Source organism: Peromyscus leucopus, chromosome 6, assembly GCF_004664715.2.
Source record: "Peromyscus leucopus breed LL Stock chromosome 6, UCI_PerLeu_2.1, whole genome shotgun sequence".
Taxonomy (NCBI): Eukaryota; Metazoa; Chordata; class Mammalia; order Rodentia; family Cricetidae; genus Peromyscus; species Peromyscus leucopus.
This window is the reverse complement of record NC_051068.1, coordinates 133,040,246-133,062,678: the sequence shown is the minus strand read 5'-3', so window position 1 is coordinate 133,062,678 and position 22,433 is coordinate 133,040,246.

Here is a 22,433-nt window from a genome sequence, read left to right as displayed (position 1 = left end):
TGTGGATTTTATGTTCTCTGTAATGAAAGTTGGTTTTTAAATTTACTCAGTAGATCATTTCTTCTGGCTACTTAAGTTTTTTTTTTGGGGGGGGGGAGGGAATGCCCAATTTAAGAGGAGAAGCAGAGGGAAGGGAAAGAAAGCATACCAGAGCTAACCTGAGAGGACAGGGTAGGAGTGGGAAAGATGATGAGTCAGGAGTCAAGAGGCTCGGACCTGGGATACTTAACGGATGTATGGCTTAGGGATGGCTCCAATGGGAAACTAGCAGAACTTAAAACTCCTGTGGCCTTAACAGCATGCACGTGGTTTTCCCTCACTTGTTCTGGCCTGGAGATGTCGGTGTCTAGAACCAGACTTTGGTTTTGTGGATCTCTTCTAGCTTGATTCCCAGTTTTGTGTGGACCAAGATGGCCTGAGATGTTCCAACCACCGTATCCACATCCAGCCAGAAGAACCTGGACCAGTCCATGAATGTCCCAGTTTAAAGGGAATCTGAATGATACCATTTTTTAATTAGGGAGACCATGTACTCAGCTAAATAGTGGAGAAGAAACTAAGAGTCATTATTCTTATCATTCCTTTATTATGGAGAAAGGGCAATGCCATGGGGAGACAACTGGCTGTCCTTGCCACATCAAGTTCAGTGCTGGTCCTGAGATTAAGTTGTCACATGGTTCTATAGACCAGCACCCCACCACCACTTGACCCCCACCACCCTGGGCCCTATCTTACTGGTCTGCCTTAGTTTTCTCACAAATTTACCACTATCTGAAGTCACTTTGTTTATTTGTGTCTTATGGCTTCCCCATGCTCTTGTCTCAATGTTTGTGTCCTCTCAAAGTTCACGGCCTGAAAGTGATGGTATTGGGAGGTGTGGCCTTTGGGAGGTGACTCTGAAAACAGGGTGGAGTCCTCACAAATAGGATTAGCATCCTTACCAGAGAGATTAGGGGAGCTTCTTGACCTTTCAACCAAATAAGGAGAGAGAAAGCCCACCTGTGAGCAAGCTGACTGTCTTAGTTAGCGTTTCTGTTGCTGTGAAGAGACCCCACGACCACAGCAACTCTTATAAAGGAAAGTATTTTGTTGGGGCTGGCTTACAGTTTCAGAGGTTTAGTCCATTATCATCATGGCAGGAAGCATCGTGGCACATAGGCAGACATGGTGCTGGAGAGGTAGCTGAGAGTTCTACATCTGGATCAGGAGGCAGCAGAAAGAGAGAGAGACACTGAGCCTGGCTTGAGCATCTGAAATCTCAAAGCTCACCCCAGTGACACATGTCCTCCATCAAGGCTGCACCTCCTAATAGTGCCACTCCGTATGGACCTATGGGGCCATTTTCATTCAAACTACCACAAGGACCCTCACAAGCCATCGTCAGTGCCTTAATCTTGGACTTCCATCTTTGAGAATCATGAGAACTGAATTTGTGTTGTCTAACAGGGACATGGTCCAAGCTATTTCAATAGAGCATCCTTAGACATCACACAGATCATAGAATACATAAGCCATCACCATCACTAAATCAGTTTGTCCTCAGTCATGACTCATGTTCCAAGAGGAATTGGAGAGGTTCATTTCTCAGAGGCTGAAGCTTTCTGGGTAGAACAGGACAATGCATGATGTCTTGAAGGGCAGGGCAAACAGCTTTGGTATTCTTTGTGGTTAGGGGTTGATTGAAGCCAGAGTTCTGCACACCACTGGGGTTCTCGTGATCTGAATACTACTAATCACTAGCACCAAAAGAAATGCTCAAACTTCCTTGCGGAAGTTTGAAAAGATGGGAGTATATGGCTTGACAGAAGTCAATTATCAAATGTAGTCTGACATGCTTATTATCTATCTCCAGTAAAACTTTAATTCCCCAAATAGACACATACTGTATGCTCTAATCCTAGCACTTGGAAGGTAGAAGGACCAGGTATTTAAGGCAAGTCTGGGCTATATAGGACCCTGTCTCAATAAAACAAATGATAGATAAATAAGTAAGTAAATGGTAGAGATAGATAGATAGATAGATAGATAGATAGATAGATAATAAATAATTAATTCCACAAACACAGTTGAAATTTTTGAGAGATTTACTTACTTTTTATATTTTATCTATATGAGTTTTTTTGCCTACATATATGTCTGTGCAGCACTGGTGAACAGTACCCACGGAAACCAGAAGAAGGCATTGGATCCCCTGGTACTAGAATTACAGACAATTTTAGAACTCCACACGGGTGCTAGGAATTGAATCCTGGTCCTCTAGAAGAGCAACCAGTGCTCTCAATCACTGAGCCATCTCTCTAGCCACAGAGTTCAAATTTCCTAAATTTAGAATTCAATAAATACTTGTTGATTCAAATGAACATTTATAACTAGTTGTTTATGGAATCCCTTCCTTGTCAGAGTTACTGAGTATCTAGTCCATGCCACTTAATGAGGTTTCAGACAGTCTTGAGCAAATGGAACACAGTCCTTCCTGCCTTCCAGGAGTGGGGCATCTCACCTATCTCTGATGGAACGACAAAAGAAACTCCTGAGAGATGTGTGGAGGCCCACGGGAGAGGGCCTAGGAAACCTGTTTGGGCCACTGTGATAGAGACTTTTCCATGGCGGAGAAAGGGGAGGGCAGAGAAGAGACTGGGTGAGAAGGTCTGCTTGTGTCTGCCAAAATTCATATTGCCAACTCAGTGATGTTGGGAGGTGTGTCAGACCTCCGCTATCATTCTTCAGTAAGCAGCTTCCGATATGCTAAATATTGCACGGGGTTCCGAGGAAGCTATAGTCCACGGCACGAGCTTCTTAGAGACCGGGGATCATAGTGCAGCATGAGAAACTTGAAGGATAACACATTTGATCTCCAGCAGGAAACCACAAGAGTAGATGAGCTTCCCTGCCTGCCTCCCAACCATTTCCCAGGGACCATGTAGTTCCCAGCAATGGAACAAAGATGCATTGTTTTCTTGGCCTTTTTTTTTTTTAACCACTATCTAGATCAAAATAATAGTTCTTTTGTGAGAGTATTTCTGTATTTCCCTGTTGGTTTTCACTGTCTTATGTTGTTCTGGTTTTAGTGGGAAGAAGTCAAGAGAGGAAAAAGTGAAAGTCTCCCTTCCTACGCTCCTATCACCGAGTAACACCACTTCAGCTCTCTCTCCCTTTCCCTTCTCCTCCCCCTTCCTTTCCCCCTCCCCCTATCCTTCTCCCTAGATGATACATTTGCAGGAAGATGGCTCAGCTGGTGAACACATTTTCTGCACAAACTTAGTGACCTGAGTTTTAATTCCTGGATCCCATGGAGATCTGACAACCAAAAGTTGTGTCCTGACCTCCACGTGTGCATAGAATAATAAATTAAATATAGTATTTTCACCTTTAAGAATAAAATGCTGGGCTGGCGGCTGGCTCAGGGTGGAGGTGGTTCAGACCATAAAGTAGTTAATGGACAACACGCATGAGGACCTGAATTCAACCCCCAGCACCCATGTCAAACGCCAGGATTGTGGCATGCACCTGTAATCCTGGTGCTTGGTCGGTAGAGACAGCAGGTTCTCTGGGGCTCACTGACTGGACAGTCTACCTAAACTGGTGAGTGCCGGGGTCAATGAAAAATAAATAAATAAATAAATAAATAAATAAATAAATAAATAAATAAATAAATAAAGTGGAGAGCAGTTGAAGAAGAGACCTGATTTTGATCTCTGGCCTCCACACTCATGGACACACAGAGAGAGAAGGAGGTGGGATGGAGACTTGTTCTGTGCAGATAAAACCCTGCTTTATTGATGTGATCCTCCTTGCCCTTAGAGTTATTGATGAGCCATGAATTTCTTCATGGATTATGTCATAGTTCCATAATTCCACGTGAAGCACCCGACTTTTAGGGTTCTATTAACATCTGTTTTATCCTTCCCTCATTCTGTCTTCTAAGACATTTTCCCCACCTTTCTGCCTAAAGAATCCCAATTCATTCTTTCTTGGGCCGTTTGCCTGCATGCGTGACTGAGCATTACATGCCTGGTGTGCACAGAGGCCAGAAGAGTGTATCTGGGTCATCTGGAACTGGAGTTACGGATGAATTTGAGTCACCATGTGGATGCTAGAAATCAAACTCGAATCCTCTGGAAAAGCAGCCGGTGCTCTCCTTAACCACTGGGCCATGTGTCCAACCCCACACTTTATTCATTCATTCTTCTTGTTTTGTTTTTGCTTTTCAGTTTTTTGATACAGGGTCTCACTATGTAGTCTTGACTGGCCTGGAACTCACTATGTAGACCAGGTTGGCCTAGAACTAACAGAGAACTTCCTGCCTCAACTACCTGAGTGCTGGGATGTAGAGGTGATCGTCACCCTGCCTGGCTTCTCCTATTTCATTTTTTAATTAAATATTAAAATCTAAATTGTTTCTATAACTTTTTTCTAATATTTAAAGACTTATTTGTTTCATTTTATGTGTATGTGTGCTTTGCCTACATGTGTGTATGTGTACTGCTTCCATACCTGGTATCCAAGGAGGCCAGAAGATGGGGTCAGATCCCCTGGGATTGGATTTACAGATAGTTATGAGCTGTCATGTGGGTGCTGGGTATTGGACCTTAATCCTCTGCAAGAGCAACAAACACTCTTAACCATTGAGTCAACCATCCAGTCCCATCCATTCTTTCTTAAGGTCTGAATCCCATACTCCCTCTGAATCTGAGTTTAGGACCGCTCCTCCGTTTCTCCATCCCCTGTGTTTCTAACTTGCCAGACCACACTGCAATTGCTCCTGTGTCAACCACAACAGAGGGATTTCACGAGGCACAGGAGCATGGCAACGTTAGCTGTACCTCTAACTCGTAACACGGTGCCCAGCGTATAAAAGGCTTTTGGTTGTAAACTGAACCAAGAGTGAATGAATGGCAGGAACTGGAGAGGTGGCTCAGTCCATATAAAGTGCTGCAGCTCTCCTGTAAAGAGCTGGGCAGGGTGGCAGCCCTCACCTCAAACCCCAGCTCTGGGGATGCATACACAAGAGGATTCCTGAGTGCACTGGCCAGCCAGTCTAAGTAAGTCAAGTTCTGGGTTCAGTGAGAGACCCTGTCTCAAAGAAATAAGAGAGAGAAAGAGATTGAAGAAGACACCTGATGTCAGCCTCTGGCCTCGTGTGCATCTGCACATGCGTGTGCATGCTCATACACACACACACACACACACACACACACACACACACACTGGAATGAGTGCTTTAATACAGTGTGTAATTAAACAGGTTAGGATTCATGCTCTTACTACCTCCTTTCTGATTTCTACTCCATTTCCTTATCCCTTGAACATGTCGACATACTGACACACAGCAATGTGGTGGTATTGTGTTCCCCAAAATATTGTGTACTCTAATAAATTTATCTGGGGTCAGAGAACAGACAGCCACTAGATACAAAGGCTAGAAAATGGTGGCACTCACACCTTTAATCCTAGCATTCCAGAGATAGAAATCCCTCTGGATCTCTGTGAGTTCAAGGCCACATTGGAAATAGCCAAGCATGGTGACACACGCCTTTAATCCCAGAAAGCCAGCCTTTAATCCCAGGGAGTGGTGGTAGAAAGCAGAAAGATATATAAGGCGTGAGGACCAGAAACTAGAAGCTTTTGGCTGGTTAAGATTTTGGCTGGTTAAGCATTCAGGCTTTTGAGCAGTAATTCAGCTGAGACCCATTCGGGATGAGGACTCAGAGGCCTCCAGTCTGAGGAGACAAGACCAGCTGAGGATCCAGCGAGGTGAGATAGCTGTGGCTTGTTCTGTCTCTTTGATCTACCAGCATTGACCCCAATAACTGGCCTCAGGTTTGATTTTATCAATAAGAACTTTTAAGATTCCTGCTACACAGCAATGTTAACCCAGTGGATCGCTGTCCAAGTCTTCACTTGATTCACATTCAGAGAAATGAAGAAGTAGGAATGGACAGCGGGTCTGGTGGTTTTTCTACACACGAAGTCTCGCAGCAAAATGCAGAACTCATGAGAAGGGCGGACTTCTCATACTTCACTCGAATAGTTGTTCACGGTTGCCATGAAACTTTCCATATGTTTATGTAAACATGACTTTAACATCCTTAGAGCACATACATAATATAGAATTTGGGCATTCTTAGACCTTGTCTAGAAGTCCCTTGCTGGGTGAATCTGTGTATTGCTATGTCCATACTGACATGAGAAACTGGATTACATCTGATCCAGGCTAGTTTTACAAAATATTTTCACCTAAATGAGTGGCTAAGGTGTCATGTTTTATTACTATACTAGTTAATGTTAATCATTATTAAAATAGTTAAGTCACCAGGTGTACTGGCACACACCTTTGTTTGCTCCTCCCAAGGCAGAGGCAAGCAGATCTCTGTGAGTTCGAGGCCAGCCTGGTCTACATAGAGAGCTCCAAGACAGCCAGGGCTACATAGTAAAACTGTCTCAAAAAGACAAACAATAAAATGGTTAAGTCACTTGAAAATGCCTCTTGATGTAAAACAATGCGAACATAGCTGTTTAAAATAAGACACTCAGGGCTGGAGAGATGGCTTGAAAGTTAAGAGCACTGGCTGCTCTTCCGAGGTCCTGAGTTCAATTCCTAACAACCACATGGTGGCTCACAACCATCTATAATGAGATCTGGTGCCCTCTTCTGGAATGCAGGTGGAACACTATATACAAAATAAATTAATAAATCTTTTTTAGTAAGGAAGGGAGGGAGGGAGGAAGGGAGGGAGGGAGGGAGGGAGGGAGGGAGGGAGGAAGGAAGGAAGGAAGGAAGGAAGGAAGGAAGGAAGGAAGGAAGGAAGGAAGGAAGGAAGGAAGGAAAGAAATTAAAACACTCCTAGACCTTTCACTGTGTAACTTGTGATCACTTAAGAAGCTCCTTTTCTCTTTATATATGTAAAACCTCTGGATTGAATTGTTTTTAAAAGTTGATAATATAACTCACCTCCAGGACAAAAGCATAGTACAGGAATTATCACTGAGGACAGAAAATTGCTACCAAGTTCTAGAATAAGGCACCGGTGAGCTGCACGTACATGCATACATCACACATAGGCACATGCATGTTTGCGCACGCGCGCGCACACACACACACACACACACACACACAAAACACAAAGAACTTCTGGAATGGCTCAGTGAATTGACACCTTTGCCCTAGAATATGAGTGTTTGACCTTGTGGCTGAAATCAGATCTTTAACACAAAGCATGGATAAAGAAGCTACAATATTTTGCTTTGTTCTGTTTTATGGACTATTGATTTCAATTTTTAATACTGAAATAAAGTATAGATTTCTTTTTCCCCAAAAAATAAAGATCTAAAAGCCCACATTAATAAAAGATTTGCAATTATATAAAAAATCAGGTACTCAATCTCAACTAATCAATACAATTTTATAAATAAAAAATTAAACTCTTCATCCAAAAATCTAGACCTGTAGAAAACAAACATGAAATGTCACTGAAAAATTGCAATTTTTTTTCTTCTAAAAAGTACTAACATTTTCCCCTAACAACAGAGAAGTTAATTTAACAAACTGCCTTCAAGTTATGATGGATTTTCAGGTCCAAAGAAAACTCTACTCCCCAAATTCTGGGGCCCCTTCCCCTCTACCAAAGGAGCCATTCCTCCATTGTTCGGGGGACAATCTATCTGTGGTGCCTTATTAGCCTTCCAAAGCGTGTGCTGACCTCCAGGCTCACTCAGTACCTGTGGTTCTTCTCAGCTCCGCTCTCCCAGCCCCCTGACATACCCTAAACTTCTGTAGTGCGTGGCCTTCCCTCCCTCAGCTTCTCATTCCTGTACGAACTTCCATCATGCGCTAGCTCGAGTCTCTCTTTTTTGTCTTTCTCTATTGGCCGCCTCATTCTTGTTCCTCTTTCTCGGTCTCCTTTGCTCTCAGTCTGTCTTCCTCTCTTGCTCTCCCCTCTCTCTCCTCTCTCAAGCCCCGGTCCAATCTGCTGGCCACATTGCATCTACTACTTCTCTCCTTGCTCTGGACTTTTCCAGATAGATGCCTCTGGCTGTTCTTTCCCTCATATCTACAATAAAAACCTTCTTCTCAATCACTGGAGAATAGAGTGGTCATGGTCTCAGTTTATACATCTGCTGCCAAAACCCTCAGTTTATACATGTATTAGAAGAACTACTATTTAACTTTTTAAAAATATGATAATACCATGTAATTTTCTAGTACAGTCATGTACTGTGATAAATTTAGAAGTAAATATGGTTTAAACTTTCTGTTAGCTTTTAAAAAGTTTTTTTTTTAATTTATTCATTTTGTTATGTGCATGAATGTTTTCTCTGCATGTGTCTCAGTATGACGTGTGTGCCTGGTGCCCATGGAAGTCAGAAGAGGGCATCAGATCACCTAGAGCTGGTTACAGATGGTTATGAGCCACTTGGTCAAAGTGGGACGTGAACCTGGGTCCTCTGCAAGAGCAACAGGGGTTCCTAACCACTGAGTCATTTCTCCAGCCCGAATTTTGGAGAGCTCTGTACTGTTGTCCAACTTACTGGTTCAATAAATTATTCAGAGGGCATGATTTCCCTTGTGACTTTATTACTTTGGATAATATTTTCATGAAGGGAAAGCAAGAAGGGTGGGTGAGGGGGGGTGCTATCTACAACTACATCCACCACCTTAAATGTTTATATTGGCAGATGGGCATCCATAGAAGCAAAGGAAACCTAGGAGGATGTCTGTCTGTGGTATACTCTAAAGGTCTGTACAACACTCCTTATTGACTGGGGGTGGGGGGGGAGTGGAGAGAGAGGAGGGATAGTCAGGACATCTCTTGAGGAAACTTTATCTTTCAAAGTCCATCAAAGGAAATCTCTAGCTCATGTCCACAAACATCAGAGAATCTCAGTCATTCTCATGAAGTGAGGGACAGACACCCAGATCGTCCCAACTGTACTTAAATGGCTGGGAGAGAGCAAGGAGGAAGTTGACTCTGTGACTCACTGGTAGCTAGCAGTGATTTTATAATATGTACCTGCTGATGGAGTGTGGGACCTGAACAGCTTACAAAACACCACCAGCCACAGTCTCCAGCCTGGCTACCACAGTCCCTGCTCAGGAGCACAAAGAGAGCATCCAGAGTTTGCAAGTATATTTCAAAGCATTTATCTGACTTAATCCTCGAATTTCTCAGTGCATGGGTGAGAAAACAGATCTTTACAGATGTTAAACCATCAACTCACACTGCAAATAATAAGAGAACCTAAGGCTAGGGCTGCTTCACACAACCAGCTTGGCCTATTCTTTCTTACTCTGTTCCAAATACAAATTACAAGAACAAGAAATCATCTGTGCTCTCTAGGCAGACATCAGAAAAGGGAAAGCAGCAGATGAAACGTTGGAGCCAGGACTTAAGCTTCGTGTCATTGGAATTGCTACTCCAAGCAGTCTCCACCGAGTGACTGCCTTGGCCTATTGAAATGTCGACTGCTGGAGGGAAGAAACATGTGCATCCGACTCATTCGATATTATCTTAAAGAAACCCTTCTGGGGCAGCTTCTGCAACCGTCAGCAAGTAATGTGAATTGAAAAGTATGAACCAAATCACTGACTTCCTGAATGAAATTTATCTGAGTTTAGTCTTAGTAAGCAAAGCAGGAAGTCATAGAGTCTTTTTCTAAGTATTAAAAATTCACTATCTTAGACTCAGAAAGGCAGATATCGTGTTTTCACTCATTTATGGTTCCTAGAAAAAAACAACAACAACAACAAAAAAAAAACGTGTCCATATATGTACACAAAAGTAGAAGCAAAACTATCTAGGAGGAACTAGTGGTGGAAGTTAGTAGGGAGGGGATCTGCTCAGAGCACAATATATACTCACATGAAAATGTCCTTATTGCTGGGGGTAAAACTCAGTGGTAGAGCGTTTGTCCACCATGTATGAAGCCCTAGGTTCAATCTCTAGCACGAAAAAAGGAAGGAAGGAAAAGTTAACCCATACACTTCCCCTGATGTCAACTCTCCCAGGGCAAAAACAAACAATGTGAAAATCCAACACAACATGTCTTCTTCCCAAATCACAATCCCATAATAATGGCACCTAATGAAAATGACCTGAAAGAACTTCCAGGCAAAGAATTCAAAAGAACACTTATCAGTATGCTTAAGCAACTCAGAGAAGACATGAGCATATGCAAACAAAAACAGAGAAGAGTGAAATAAGAAGAGCCAATTAAAAATATGAAAATAGAACTCAGCAAAGAGAACTGCTAAAGAAAACCCAAACTGAAATGATGCTGAAAATAAAAAACTCTCTAGGTCAAATAAAACTCTCACTGGCAAGCCTCACTAGTAGAACAGAACACATGGGAAACAGAGGCTGGAAGAGAAGGTAAAGGAACTGGGTCACTCAGTAAAGGTCAGTGATAAACTTAGATGCGCGCGCGCGCGTGTGTGTGTGTGTGTGTGTGTGTGTGTGTGTGTGTGTGTGTGTGTGTGTGTGTGTGTGTGTGTGTGTCTGTGTGTGTCTGTGTGTACATGCAGAGCACGAGAGCTCTGGACACCATAAAAGGACCTAATCTTTGGGTTATGGGTGTAGAGGGAGATTGCCATAGCAAAAGCACAGAGGAAAAATTTCCAAACCTGAAAAAAGAAATGATGTTACAGGGAGTCCACCAACAACAACCGCTCAGACACAGTTTATAGCCAACTGAAGGTCTTTATTCCAGCTAGCTGGGACTACACTCAGGTACTTAGGACCTAAGTGTAGTCCCAAGTGTCCAAATCACAAGGTTTTTTTAAGTCAAAAACCACATCTTGGCCTCTCACTCCACAGTTTCAATGGGACTTTGCAGAAGCAAGCAGTTTAGCAGAAGCTGAGATAAATGGTCGGTTGGAGGGAATTCCACATAGGCAAGCAGTTTAAACAGAAGCTAGGGTAAGCTAGCCAGCGGATCTTGACCTCAGGTTCCTAGAATAGAGTTTGGTAATTTTCCATGGGATTCTTCATCAAGGAGATCAAATTCTAGCTAAACCTGAAATGGCCTCAGCAAGAATCCAAAATGGAGGATCCTCTGCACTGTCTTGCCTTGCCACAATTATCTAAGTACAAAAGATCTACAAATAGGTAGGACCAGAAATTAAACTTCCAGCGACATAGCATAGTTAAAACATTAAAAATAAAGGGAAATAGGCTGGGCAGTGGTGGCGCATGCCTTTAATTCCAGCACTTGGGAGGCAGAGCCAGGCGGATCTCTGTGAGTTCGAGACCAGCCTGTTCTACAGAGTGAGGTCCAGGACAGGCACCAAAACTACACAGAGAAACCCTGTCTTGAAAAATCAAAAAAAAATTAATTAATTAAAAAATATATATGGAAATAAAGGGCATTAAAACTGCAGGAAAGAAAGGCAGGCCCTCTGCTGTCCTCTGTGGGTGCTAGACATGCTCATGGTCCACAAACATGCAGACAAAATACCCGCACACATAAAATATTGTTTTATATATATTTGAGGAAAACTAAAATCTTTCCATGACTAAAAGAGATGAAGTTATGGTCACTAAGCCAGCTTTACAGAGGCTACTGGGAGGAACACCTGCCTCTGAAGAGGACAAACACACCTGGACTAAATAAACAACTCCAGAACCAGAGATCAAAAGAGTTCAAGGAAATGGCATAAAAACAACAAAGCAACAGGAATCAATGTATCCTAAGTTTGTGGCAACCACATCAGCCTATAAGTCCTTCTGACTTCACCTAATGCTGTTGTATTTGAAGATTTTGTACTCCCCCAATCATCGATAATCCAGTGTCTTCCACACAAATGCCCAAAAAAATTCTCAACACCCTTCCATTCTCTCTATTTGCCTTCTTAGTTTCATTTGACTTTTACAGAGGACCTCACCATTAGCCTGTCTGAAAAACGGTTGTACTTCCCCAAAGTACACTATATATACAAAGAAAATCTGTTTTCTCTAACCTTGTAGTGGAACTCATCTAGGCAGAACTTTGGAGCTTCCTTGGGTTGCCCATTTCCATCAACTAACAAATTAAATCTATTCTCATGGCTGACTGTCTTTCTTTAAAACATTTTTTTTGAAAGATTTATCACATAGTGTTCTACATGCAGGTGTGCCTGCATGCCAGGAGAGGGCACCAGATCTCATTATAGATGGTTGTGAACCACCATGTGGTTGCTGGGAATTGAACTCTTGAAGATCAGACAGTGCTCTTAACCCCTGAGCCATCTCTCTAGCCTCCAATGGCCATCTTTCTAATGATTCAGAGCCTTGGCACTGGTTGAAAATGCTCCCATCTGCCCCATCTGGCATCCTTTGCTCCTGAAGTCTGCCTTAGATGTCCTTTCTCCAGTGAGTGGTCACAGTAATAGATGGCGATGCCTGGATATGGTGTATCTTCCAGGTTAGACCATGTGCTCTGGGAGACAGTGCTGTCTTGTTCCTAACTGTGGCTCTGCAGTCTAGTCCCACAGAGGACACGTAAGCATGTATTCAGTGATGATTACCCATTCCTTCCTTTCCATCTCTCTTCCTCCAGCCTGTCCATCACAGTCATTCCTCTTATGTGATCTGAAGACAAATCTCAACACTTATCTTCCTATTTTTCACAGGATCATTTCTCAAGTAAGTTTCCATTTTATATTACTCTGAGAAGGAAAAAAAGTTAGGCTAGAGCCAGCAAGATATCTCCCTGCATTAAGGCACTTGTCTCCAGACATGGCTACCCAAGTTCATTCCCTGGGGGTCCAATGTGCTAGAAAAAGAGAACAGATTCCTGTAAGTTATCCTTTGATGTCTACCCATGTGCTGTGGCAGGTACACACCCACTCACCCACATACTCAAGCACACTGAATGAGTGAATGAATGAATGAATGAATGAATAATGTGATGTCATGAAAAATGTTAAATTAGGCTAATGATAGTTTTCCTCTAAAAATATATTGAGAAATAGCCAAGCTCCTTCTGATGCTATCAGGTAGGCCCTGGAACTCTTCTGTCAAACATAATTTTGTAATACATTACCTTCAAATAAGGCCAACCCATAACAGAGATGGGTCAGTAGAGAAACAAAACAACTCCATAATCATGTCTGGACATGGAGCCCCTTTATCAAGTAGTCCACAGCCTCTGTCTCTTTGAGAGCAGGTTTATTGCGATTTCCATTCACAAGACTAACCTCAGTTTCTTTTCTTTTCTTTTTTTTTTTTTTTTTCCGAGACAGGGTTTCTCTGTGTAGCTTTGCACCTTCCCTGGAACTCACTCTGTAGCCCAGGCTGGCCTCGAACTCACAGAGATCTGCTTGGCTCTGCCTCCCGAGTGCTGGGATTAAAGCCCGGCCTAAACTCATTTTCTAACAACAGCCAATCCTACACACAAACCCTCCCCCAAGCACTTCACATGAGTCAGAATCATACAATAGACCTTTGTGTAAAGCTGTCATACTGAACTGCCCAGACAGTTGCCTATGGTCTGCTTTTTCCTCACTGCCAGAGTAATAACCTGGGTTTACTCAATCCAAGTGTCTTTCTGTTGGCTACAGAGATTTGGTAACATTTTGCCCTCTATACAGGTAAACTGCAAAACACATTTCTGCAACTGCTTATGAAATTGGGGGACTTCAGGAATGATGAGAGCAGGTCACATGGATACCTCAAGGTAAAAGGATGCAAAAAGATTGCTTTGGACCTAAGAAGCAAACTGAGATAACCATTTTACTATCTGACAAAATAGACTTTAAATCAAAACTAATCAGAAGAGATAAAGAAGGGATACTACATACTCATCAAAGATGGCTTACCAAGATGGCACTTCAATTCTTTTTATTTATTTTTACTTTTTGTTTATGTTTTTCTTTTTTTATTTTATAATTTAATTTAATTTTACATATCAGCCACGGATTCCCTTGTCCTCCCCCCTCCCACACCCCTGCCTTCCCCCCAGCCCACCCCCCATTCCCATCTCCTCCAGGGCAAAGACTCCCCTGGGGATTGAGTTCAACCTGGTAGATTCAGTCCAGGCAGGTCCAGTCCCCTCCTCCCAAGCAGAGCAAAGTGTCCCTGTATAAGCCCCAGGTTCCAAATTGCAGCCAGCTCATGCACTGAGCACAGGTCCTGGTCCCACTGCCTGGATGCCTCCCAAACAGTTCAAGCTAATCAACTGTCTCACCTATTCAGAGGGCCTGATCAAGCTGGGGTCTCCTCAGCTATTGGTTCATAGTTCATGTGTTTCCATTTGTTTGGCTATTTGTCCCTGTGCTTTTTCCAATCTTGGTCTCAACAATTCTCCCTCATACAAACCCTCCTCTTTCTCGCCGATTGGACTCCTGGAGCTCCACCTGGGGCCTGGCCGTGTATCTCTGCATCCGGTTCCCTCAGTCATTGGATGAGATTTCTAACATGACAATTAGGGTGTTTGGCCATCCTATCACCAGAGTAGGTCAGCTCAGGCTTTCTCTCAACCATTGCCAGTAGTCTATTGTGGAGGTATCTTTGTGAATTTCTGTGGACCTCTCTAGCACTTTGCTTCTTCCTATTCTCATGTGGTCTTCATTTATCATGGTCTCCTATTCCTTCTTCTCCCTCTCTGTTCTTGATCCAGCTGTGATCTCCAGTTCCCCCAAGCTCTCTTTCCCTCGACCCTCAACCTTCATTACCCCCACTAATGTCCAGGTTGTTCATGTAGATCTCATCCACTTCTCTGTCATTGGGCGATCCCTGTGTCTTTCTTAGGGTCCTGTTTCCTAGGTAGCCTCCCTGGAGTTGTGAGTAGCAGTCTAGTCATTTTGTTTTACATCTAGTATCCTCCTATGAGTGAGTACATACCATGTTTGTTTTTCTGAGTCTGGCACTTCAATGCTTAACATCTATGCCCCAAACACAAGGGTACCCAAGTTCATTTTTATGAACTACTACAGCTTAAATCACATATCAACCCTCACACACTGATAGTGAGAGACCTCAATACCTCACTCTCACCATTGGACAGGTCATCCAGACAAAAACTGACAGAAATGCTGGAGCTAACGGACGTTATAAAGCAAGTGGACCAAACAGATATCTACAGAACATTTCACCCAAACACAAAAGAATACACCTTCCTCTCTGCACCTTATAGAACTTTCTCCAAAATTGACCATATACTCAGACACAAAGCAAATCTCAACAGATACAAGAAAACTGAAATATCCCCTGCATCTTAACAGATCACCATAGATTAAGCTGGATGTCAACAGCAACAGACACATCAGAATGCTTGCAAACTCATATGAACTGAACAACTCTCTACTGGCTGAAAAAGGGTCCAGAAAGAAAGAAAGAAATTAAAAACTTTCCAGAATTGAATAAAAATGAATGCACAACATATCCCAACTAATGAGACAAAATAAAAGTGATTCTAAGAAAAGAGTTTATAGTACTAAGTGCCTACAGGGGAAAAAAAAAAAACTGGAGCGATCTCATGCTGGTAACTTAACAGCACCCTTGAAAGCTTTAAGACAAAAAGAAGAAACTTCACCCAAGAGGCATAGACAGCAGGAAATAATCAAACTCAGTGCTAAAATCAATAAAATAGAAACAACAAAAATAGTAAAAAGAATCAATGAAACCAAGAGTTCATTCTTCAAGAAAATCTGAAAGATTGACAAACCCTTATCAAAATTCACTAAAAGGTGGAGAGAGAAAATCCAAATTAACAAAATGAAAAGGGGAACATAACAACACACACCAAGGAAATCCTGAGATCTTAAGGACATACTTTAAAAATCTGTACTCCACCACAAGAGAAAAATCTAAAGGAAATGGATAATTTTCTTGATGCACACCACCTGCCAAAGCTAAATCAAGATTTAAACAACTGAAACAGGGCTACAAGCCTAGAGAAATAGAAACAGTAATCAAAAGGCTACCAAACAAAAAAAGAGCCCCAAACCAGATGCTTTTAGCCCGGAATTCTACCAGAATATCAAAGAAGACGTAATGCCAGTACTCCTCAAATTATTCCACAGAATAGAAACAGAAGGAACATTGCCCAATTTTTTTTATGAGGCTACAGTTACCCTGATACCTAAACCACATAAAGATCCAACAAAGAATTACAGACCAATTTCCCTTATGAACGTAGATGTAAAAACTCTCAATAAAATACTTGCAAATTGAATCCAAGAACACATCAAAAACATCATCCACCATGATCAAGTAGGCTTTATCCCAGAGATACCAGGATGGTTCAATATACAAAAATCAATAAATATAATCCATCATATAAACAAATTAAAAGACAAATCATCTCTCATTAGATGCAGAAAAAAAGGCCTTTGAAAAAATCCAACACCCCTTTGTGGTAAATGTTCTGAAGAGATTAGGGATACGAGGAACATACCTAAACATAATAAAGGCAATTAACAGCAAGCCAATTACCAACATCAAATTAAATGGAGAGAAACTCAAAATAATCCCACTAAAATCAGGAACAAGACAAGACTATCCACTCTCCCCATATCTCTTCAGTATAGTACTTGAAGTTTTAGCTGGAGCAGTAAGAGAACAATAGAGATCAAAAAGATACAAATTAGAAAGGAAAAAGTCAAAGTATCTTTATTTGCAGATGATATGAGCATATACAAAAGTGACCCTAAAAATTCCACCAGGGAACTCCTACAGCTGATAAACACTTTCAGAAAAGTGGCTGTTTACAAGATTAACTAAAAAAAAATCTATAGCCTTCATATATAAAAACAACAAACAGACTGAGAAAGAAATCAGGGAAATAACACCTTTTACAATAGCCTCAAATAATATAAAATATCTTGGGGTAACTCTAACCAAGCAAGTGAAAGACTTGTATGATGAAACGTTAAGACTCTGAAGAAGATATCAAAAGATGGAAAGATACCCCATGCTCATGGATCAATAAGATTATTATAAAATCCTACAGATTCAATGCAATCTCCATCAAAATTCTAACACAATTCTTTAGAGATCTTGAAAGGACAATTTTCAGCTTCATGTGGAAATATAAAAAAACTCCTGACAGCTAAAATAATCCTGCATAATAAAAGAACTGTTGGAGGTATCACCATACCCAACTTCAAATTGTGTATACAGAACTATATAGTAATAAAAACAGAATAGTATTGGCACAAAAGCAGACATGTTGATCAATGGAATTAAATTGAAGACACAGACATAGATCCACACACCTATGAACACCTGATTTTTTTTTTATAAAGAAGCCAGAAATACTCACTGGGAAAAAAGTGTGCCTCAACAATTGATCCTGGTCAAATGTGTGTCTGCACATAGAAGAATGCAAACAGATCCATACCTATCACCCTGCACAAAATTCAATTCCAAATGGATCAAAGACCTCAACAGAAAACCAGATACAATGAACCTGATAGAAGAGAAAGTGGGGGACAGCTGTGAATTCATTGGCACAGGAAAAAAACTTCCTGAACAGAACAGCATTGGCCTGGGTGTGAAAATCAACAATTAATAAAAAGACCTCAAGAAACTGAGAAGCTTCTGTAAGGCAAGGTACACCATCGTTTGAACAAAGTAGCATCCTATGAAGTGGGAAAATATTTTTACCAACTACACATTTGATAGAGGGCTAATATCCAAAATATAAAAAGAACTTTAAAAACTAGAGCTCAAGAAGACAAATAACTCAATTAAAAATGGCATACAGTTCTAAACAGAGAATTCTCAAAAGAGTTGAGAAACACTTAAAGAAATATTCGACACCCTTAGTCAACAGGGAAATACAACTCCAAACTACTTTGAGATTTCGTCTTACACCCATCAGAATGGCTAAGATCAATAAAACAAATGACAGCTTGTGCTGGTGAGGATGTGGAGTAAGGGGAACACTCATCCATTGCTGGTGGGAGTGCAAACTTGTACCGCCACTATGGAAATTAGTGTGGAGGTCCCTCGGGAAGATGGAATATATCTATTATACCATTCTTGGGTGTAGCTAGAGTTTTCCTGCCTTGCCCACAGTCAGGACAAATCTTTGTCACCCACCAGTCCCACAGCCGCTCAGACCCAACCAAGTAAACACAGAGACTTATATTGCTTACAAACTGTATGGCCCGTGGCAGGCTTCTTGCTAATTGTTCTTATAGCTTAATCCATTTCCATAAATCTATACCTTGCCATGTGGCTCATGGCTTACTGGCATCTTCACATGCTGCTTGTCCTGGCGGCAGCTGGCAGTGACTCCTTCTGCCTTCCTGTTCTTTCTTTTCTCCTCTCTGTTAGTCCTGCCTATACTTCCTGCCTAGCCACTGGCCAGTCAGTGTTTTATTTATTGACCAATCAGAGCAACACATTTGCCATACAGAACATCCCACACTTGGGCATATACTCAAAGGATGCTTTGTCCTACCACAGAGACACGTGCTCAACTATGTTCATAGCAGCTTTATTCATAATAGCCAGAAACTGGAAATAACTTAGATGTCCTTCAACAAATGAATGGATAAAGAAAACACTATACATTTACATAATGTACTTTACTCAGCTGTTTAAAAAAAAAAAAAAGGGAAATCATGAAATTTACAGGTAAATGAATAGAACTAGGAAAATGAGGAGGTCCCTGCAAGTGTCATATGGGGAGGCAAACCCCAAGAAGAGATAAGAATGAAAACCCGGTGTAGATTGACATCATCAACTTGGATCAGACTTCAGGGAGTCTAATGCTAGGTAGTTCATTGTCAGCATATTTAAAACACAGTATAGTTTGGGAAAAGGTTTCCAGGCAACTATCAGTCTAATCAATTCCAGGTGCACAATAAAGCTTAAAGTGTGACTACCTAGAAACTTTTTTACACGGTACATGTGACCATGAGGGTGGATTCTATACCTAAAAGGCCTAGTATCTAGTATCTAGTATGGTCTCTGACCAATAGCATAGAGGTCAGCAGGCCATAGAGCACATGTTAACACCTCCACTAAGGATAGGTAATGGTCTAGGGTGGGAAGAGTCTGGAATAATCAATCTGTGGAATTTGGATGATGTTGGATTCTATAGTAAAAGGTAGGTGAAGTCTGCCTCCACAGATAGCAAAAAAAGTCACCAGGTCATTAACAAAATCTGCTCTCAGCTTTCTGGATGGAATATAGGTATTTGATTTGTATCTCCTCCATTAAGGAGACACCCCTGCATAATTAATATTCCTTGTTCTCTTTGTGCTTCTCTGTGAGTACAAGGACCTCTGTGCTGCCAACAGAAAAATTCATCCTGAATGAGTGTGAGAGACCCACTCCCACTTTTACCCCAGGGTACTCTTGAGAAGGGAGAAGGGAAAATATTTGGATAGAAGAATAGAGGGGAGAGAGACAGTTAGAAACACAGGATAGCTCCAGACGGCCTGGATACAGAACTTTATTCAGAAGGGCTTTTTATAACAATGCCAAAGGGTAAGAGAAAAGACCTCCCCCTTGCTAGACACAGCCAAGTGTAGACACTTCCAAACACCTGGTACCCAGGCCCATGGTCAAATCATCCTCTTATGCAGTCCTGCTGGTAAAGCAAGCTCAGATCTCACTAGGAAACCTCTGTGGGCTCCCACAAGTGAGGTAACCCAGACCCACTCAGAAAGACAAATATGGTATATAGTCACTTACATGTGGATACTGGCTGTTAAGTCAATGATAACCAAGCTACAATCCATAGAACCACAGAGGTTAGGTATAGAGTAAGGGACTAAGAGTGGGGGCAAATAGCCCTCTCTAGGAAAGACAAATAGGACAAATAGTTACAGATGGATGAGGAAGGGACTAGAATGGGAGGACCAAGTAGGGGAGAGAATGAAGAGGAAGATGAGGGAAGGAATATGGGGAGAGACAGCTGAAATTAAGGGAACTTGGGAGGTAGTATGGAAACCTAATACAGTAGAAGTTTTCTAAAATAGATGTCATATATGAAGGTGTTCTAAATGAAATTGTAACATAAATGGGGAGACAGAGCCCCAGATGAACATCTCTTCTTACCAAAGAAGCTTCCAGTACTGGGATTGGGTTACATATTGAGTTGTTAGCCAAAGGTGGTCTTATGGGAACCCCCAAACAACTCAGGCTATTGCCAAGACAAACTGATGGCAAAGCCCCACTGCTGAAGACACAACCATTGAACATGGAGAAGTCCAGCAGGTGCCTACAGAGAACCTTCATCACCCCTGTGTGTTTCCATCTGTACAGGAAATACAGGAAGGTACTCTGCGTGCTACCAAAGGAGAAATGTAAACACCAAACCTGCCATAAACCTTTTGATCTACTTGGTGGCCTGCCAGACACAGTGGCACAATGTGCCAATGGCGGCACAAAGCTTGTGGGAGTCACCAACCAATATCTGACTTGACTTAAGGCCCATTCCAGGAGATGGAACCCATACCCAACACTGCTTGGGTGACCAAGACCCTGAGAGTAGATAGTTCATGGACCTAGGGTAAAACCAAATACTACTGTTCTAAAAAAAAAAAAAACACAGCAATAAAGTGATTCCTAATGACATTATGTTGTATTTGTAGATCAGTGCCTTGCTCAGCCACCATCAGAGAAGCTTCCTCCTGCAGCAGGTGAGAACAAATACAGAGACCCACAGCCAGACAGTATGCAGAGAATGAGAGACCTTGGAACACACAGCCCCTAAATGGAGTGTCTCCATCAAATCCCTCCCCTCAGGGCTCAAGGAGCCCTGCAGAAGAGGATGAAGATGGAGCCAGAGGGGATGGAGGACACCAAGAAAACAAGATCCTCCAAATCAACAGGACTGATGCACATAGGAACTCAGAGACTAAGGTAGCATGTGCAAGGCCTTTGTGGGTCTGTACCAGATAGGGTCCTAGAGCTGAAAGGAGAAGTGGACATATACCCACATCCCTAATCCAGAAGCAATCTCCAATTGATAACCTCTTGCAAGTGAAAATTTAGTTTCTTCCAAGGAGTCTCACCGGGGAAACAAACTACTCTTAAGGCAGGCTGCTTGCTCAACAATAGATGGCCACTGGAAAACAAACTCAACAGCATTATTAGAGTTTCCTTGTCTCATACATAATATTGTGTCAAGGCCTCTTTAAAAAATTTATCTTAGCTGGGCATGGCAGCGCACACCTTTAATACCAGCACTTGGGAGGCAGAGGCAGGAGGATCTCTGTGAGTTCAAGGCCAGCCTGGTCTACAGAGTGACTTCCAGGACAGCCAAGACAAGAGAAACTTTAAGGTCTTGAAAAAACAAAAAAAAAATCTTATGTTTTATTTTTCTTTTATATATATATATAAATGTGTGTGTGTTTTCCTTTCCCCTTTTACCCTACAAATCCTTTGCAAATATATATATTACGGCTTCCAGTTCAGTTGTTTTTATGGGATTCCCGAGTATGTGAACAAGTGGTTCTCTTCTACTAGATCAGTTTCATGCTCCATTTCTTGGGTTCTTTTCCTTCTGTTTGTTTTGTCCTACTCTGGTTTATTAGTTTTTGTTTTATCTTAATTTATTTTATTATTATCTTTTAGAAGTCTGTTTTCTAATGGGAGACAGAAGGGGGTGGATCTGAATGGGGAACGGGGAGGAACTGAGAATGGAGGGAGGGAAAACTCTAATCAGGATGTATTATGTGAGAAAAAAAACTATTCCCAATAAAAGGGGGAAAAAATCAAACAGTATTGGCAATATTTAACTTTATAACATGGGCCTCCTTAAAATTGTGAGATAAAATTATGTTCACCCTTTTGAGTGTTTTCAGCCTGAGGTAAACTGGAAAATAAAAAAGAAGGGGAAAACTAGAGGTCACAATGACGCTTGCCAAGAACCTTGTGCAGAAGTAATCTTATTACTCTAAGTATGTTGAGAATTTTGAGTACTGAGTTGGCTCTGAGCCTTCTTTCTGGAGATAGGCAAATACTGGAAGTACACACCAATGACCTCAAAAACACAATAAACAAAGAGCTAGCACTCCCGTGGGTGGAGAAAGAACTTACTTCAATCTTAATTGAAGAGTTAACATTTGCTGAAGTACAAGAAGTTCCACCAGGAAATAAATATTTGTTTATTAAAGATGTTTGTTGTTTAGATGCTTATTTAAGCCCAAAGCTGTTTAATACAGGAATTATTTGGCATTTTTAAAATGCATTCATCAGCTAATTATCTGGTCACAACACCTAGTGTGAAGGATTTCATTAGGCAGATATTGACCTTGGCTTTCACCCTGAGGCTAGCTCAAGGGTTGGATCTCATAGGCAGGGCTGCAAACACACCAGGCTCACTCTTCCAGAGAATCATAAAAAATAATGGTTCTTTACCTTAATTTACTTAGGACTTTCTTTCTGGCCAAGATTACTTACCCACAAATAAATATTATTTTAAAACACCAGCTTGAAACTGATCTGTCCTGGGGGAGAACAGATTGCCAATCCTAAGTGGTTCAAATGTCT